We start from the raw sequence: 5,247 nt of genomic DNA, 5'->3' as shown, positions 1-5,247 counted from the left end.
TTTAAAAAAAAAAAAAAAAAAAAAAAAAAAAAAAAAAGAAGAAGAAGAAGAAGAAGAATATATCAAAAAAGTAAGAGTCATAAGCAGCCAAGGCTGTGGTCATCTCATGGTTCATGTGGGAGAATGCATTTCATGTCAGTCACATAGCCATTGAAAGGTCTCAGATCCTCTCTGGTTGTTGGCCAGTGATATATAATTTCCTTGCCTTATGGTCCTCTCAATGAAGCAGCTCACAGTTAGCTCCCCTCAGAGTGAGTGAGCTTGAGAGAGCAAAAGAAGACACTCAAAACAAAAACCATAGCCTTTTTGAAACCTAAACTCAAGAGGCATCCCATCTACCCCCTTCAATGTGCTGATTGAATACCTATTAAGCCCACCCCCAAAGGGTAGGGATAACACAAGAACATCAATAACAGGAGGTGGAAATCAGTAAGTGCCATTTTTAAAGACTGCCTATCACAGGCCAAAAGTGGAAAAAAACATAATGTCAGCAGCAGAATAGATAAATAAACTGTGGTACATCACATGGCTGAAAAACATACAGCAATGAAAATAAACAAAATGCTGCTACATTTAATGACTGGTATGGATCTCATAAACATATGTTTGAATTTTCAAAATCCTAGATATAAATGTGACCATGCTGTAAACATTCTATTTGTACAAAGTTAAAACCAGGTAAAACTATTTAAGTAGTGATGGAAATTTGTATAGTGGTTATTTTTTGATAGGTAGGGACTGAAAATGGGCACAAAGGATGTTTTAGTCTGGGTTTTCTGGGGCAACAGAACCAATAGAAAATACACACACGCACACGCACACACACACACAAACACACACACACACACACACACACACACACAACTAGGAGAGACAATGGTGCAAGTTCCAGTCAAATACACACACACACACACACACACACACACACACACACACACACAACTAGGAGAGACAATGGTGCAAGTTCCAGTCCAAATCCAAAGGCAGGAGAAAACTGATGTCTCAGCTCTAAGACAGTTAGGCAGAGAAAAATAATTCTTTCATACTTAGCCTTTTATTCTATTCAAGCCTTCAGCGGATTGGATGAGGCCCATCCACAGTAGAAAAGGTAATATGCTTTACCCAGTCTATGAATTCAAATGCTAATCTCATACAAAAACACCCTAACATACACATCCAGAAAAAACGTTCATCCAAATATATGGGCATCCTGTGTCCCAGTCAAGTTTACACACAAAATTAATCACAAAAATGGAGTTTTTAGCTCTGTTATAGATTTGGGTTGTGGTTACATGAATTTTATCACTTTGTGGAAATGTATTGAACTTCATACTTGTGTTTTGACCAGTTTCTATACTTAGGCTACCTTTTACTAATGTTAGGCATTATAAGAATATATCCTCAATACTCTCTTGTTTCCTCTCTCTATTTTATCTTAGTTAAATTTTCTCTTACAGTATGAAACAAACTTTACCCTTCATATGAAGCTGATAACCATACTAGAACCAGGTGCAACTAAAATGAACTTTACAAAGAAGTCACAGTGTCACATTATTGTTTATCCAAACTAGCAATATTAACCAGGGAACAACTGAACATTCTGTACATCCTAGAGTGATTCAGTAAAGTTTAGAGCACTACTATAAACTATTCTTAATAAAATTTTCTTAATTCACATATAATAAAATATAGTATGTAATATGATATAATATAATAATATAGTAGCATAGAGTTTAGAAAATTACCTGGTGCTTTCAACAATTTCACACAGACACACTAAGGGATATATACCTACAGGGACACATACAGTGGAGATTATGTTTATATTGCAATAATCCATATTTTGGGGGTAAGAATACCCAAGTATTTGAAGTGAATTGTCATGACACTTATAATTCACTTTAAAATGTTTCAATAAGAAATTCTATATGTACATGTGAAACATATGAGAAAATATTAATAATTGCTGAATGTGGCTATATGAGTGTTCCCTGCCCTATATTTTTAATTTTTGTATGTATAAAGCATTTTTATAAAAAAAATTTAAGTGACAAAGCACTGTTAAATATATTTATTTTTTTAAATATACTGAGCTAATTGAATGTGTAAAAAGGGTGGTACACCTGTAGACCTGTTATGAAACAATAAAATTCAAAGTAACAATTATTATCACAGAAAGAGAATACGTAAGGGTTATGAACATTTATCCACCTTAAATATAACTTCAAAATAATTGCAATGACAGGCAATAGAAATAAAAATGAAATCAATTTATGGAAAATTGATTACATTGTCTAATGAAGAATATACTAATTATCCTGATTTGAACATCATATATTGTACACTGGTGTTGATATTCAATGCCGTACCCCACATACATGTACAACTGACTATGTTCCAATTAAAAAAAAATTCAGAAGGAGACATTAAGCCAACCCTTTTAGAGACAAACTGTTTGAGTACACAAAAGTAAAAGTAAAGAGAATATGCATTTAAAAAAATAATTGGAGTATTCACATTCCTTTTAAATACATCTAAAATATTGCTAAGTAACCATTTCTTTTTTATTTTTTTTTATTTTTTAATTCATCAATATACATTATTTAAGTCACTACATACACACACCAAATTATAAACATAAATAACATTTAAAAACAACAATTGAACCCAACCATACTAACTTTTTTTCCTGCAAATTAAATGCACAATTAAAAAATAATTGATGGCTTAAAATGAGTACTCAAACAGAAATTATAATACATTTTAATTTAAACATAAACAAAACCTCAATGTAGAAAAATTACTGGTATTCACCCAAATCAATACTTAGGGGGAGATATAGAGATTTTAATGCATGTATTCTAAGACAAATAGTTGAACTATGTTTTCAATTCATTAAGCAAAAGTAATTAAAAATAAAATAGGACAAAAGCAAAAAATCTGAAAATCAATTTAATGAAATACAGGACACAAAATAATCTATGAATTAAAGGTGATAATATATGCAAGGTACTTATCTAAAACTAAGATCTCAGAAATGTTTCTTTTCTTGCTTCCTTCCTTTCTTTCTTCCATTCATATATATATATATGGCTAATTTGGTCTTGCATTCTAAAATTTATTTGATAATTTAGGATATCTACTCCCCACACCTTTCTCTCTCTGATTACCGCTTCTGAAAAGTGTCTTGGAGCTCTAGAGCCAAAAGAGCTGTAGACTAACTCTCGTTTTAGAGAGTTAATCCTTCAAGAGTCTCAAGGACAAGATTAATCATTCAGAAATAAAATTAATTTTCATGGTTCTTAGATTCCTTGGCTAAAGTGACACCAGCAATAAGTGTTGGCAATAATGCAGGTCACCAAGTTCTGGGGAGCACATTATCAGGGTCTGAGGAAAAGGAGCTTTATGTTCATCTGTTCAGACTTTGTATCTAGGTGATGGATGACGGTTTTTGATGAAAGCAAAAAATGCAAAGGTTAAGGTACCTGATCTTTTCCTGTAAAAGAGACAAAACAATGAAATAGGCAAGGGTTTCTCTATTGTCAGGAGCTTCTCTAATGGCGTAAATTTCCAGACTCTGCAACTGAAGAGAGTTAACCCAGGATAAAGCCTTTAAGAGGACTAACCCGACCAACCCATCCTCTAAGCTGCCATAATAATTTTCTAAAATGAAGTACAACTGTTTCATCTCTGCATGAAGGGTTCTTTAGATCTCTATAATCTACAGGGTACAGTCCAAACTTCTCAGCTTTTCACGTGAAAGTATCTATCTTCAAACCAATATCAAAGTCTGAATACTCACTTGGAATCACGCACCCTCACACCAATTGCTACACCAAAACTGAAAAGTCCTTGAGTTTACAGTGCTGTTTCACATTTCCCCTGCCGGGGCTGCCCTTCTTCTGTTCATCCTCCCTTGTTCCTCATCACCACCACTTTAAAGTTTAGTAAGTTTTTTAAAAATAACTTCATTAGAGAGGTCGTAACTTTAAGAAATTATTCCTGGCTTTCCCCCAATAGACACTGTACACCACACATAACCTGATATATAAATCCATCCTTCAGTTTATCAATCTGCACTTTTTGGAGGTAGAGGGTGTCAGGAGGAAAAGTCTTGTCCATCACTATTCATAAAGTGCTGGTTCAAAGACTGATACATACTATGCATTCAATTCATATTTATCAATTTAATCACCGTCTACCCTTTCCTCTCCATAAACACTTGAATGCACACACACAAAAATGCACAACAAGTTTTTTAAAACTATTAGAACTGTTTATTCAGAGACAGAAAGACAAAGCAAAACCAGGTGAAGATTCTGAAACAAAAATGACATATTTTGTTTCCCTGGGACATTTACTTGAATGTGATTACAAAATAATATCTACCAATTCAGTACAATTTTTATTTTATATATGTATATATATACATATGTACACACACACCTATATACACACACATATATATACATTTATACAGGTTATCTTCCTTTCTCTTTACACATATGCCTTGATATGTTTTCTCTTATCCCTAGTTCCTGCCACTCTCTCAGGCCCAAGCTTTACAGGTCTCCAAATCCCCCTGGATCTACCTTGACCACATACGTTTGCCTTACCACAGTCTGAGAATCTTCTCTAATAGTGGGACCATCAAATACTTCCACAACCTCTCAGCCAAAATTCTGCCAGTAATTGCCCACCCTCTGTCACTGCTCTGGCCCTGAGAAGGAAAGATTAATATGACAACTAGAACCTCATCTGAAGCCATGAGAGTGAGATTCTCTGTGCCACCATTCCCTGAAATCTACCATAGGAAAAATGATAGAAATTGAGCCTAGATCCTAGTAATTGGGAGTATTTATTTATTTATTTACTTACTTACTTACTTACTTACTTAATTACTTATTTATTTATATTGAAGCATATTTAATTATACATGTTTGTGTGGTACAGAGTTGAATATCAATACCCATGTACAATATGTGATGAGTATTTATTTATTTATTTACTTACTTACTTACTTACTTACTTAATTACTTATTTATTTATATTGAAGCATAATTAATTATACATGTTTGTGTGGTACAGAGTTGAATATCAATACCCATGTACAATATGTGATGATCAAATCAGGATAATTGGCACACTCATCATTACAAAACATAAGCTTTCTTTGAAATAGACCGGGATGCTATTAGGCCTCACAATCAGCTAAGCATAAGCACAGCCATGTTAAACACATCCTCT

This window comes from Galeopterus variegatus, unplaced genomic scaffold (assembly GCF_000696425.1).
Source record: "Galeopterus variegatus unplaced genomic scaffold, G_variegatus-3.0.2 Scaffold15293, whole genome shotgun sequence".
In the NCBI taxonomy this organism is placed as follows: Eukaryota; Metazoa; Chordata; class Mammalia; order Dermoptera; family Cynocephalidae; genus Galeopterus; species Galeopterus variegatus.
This window is presented reverse-complemented; position numbering follows the sequence as displayed.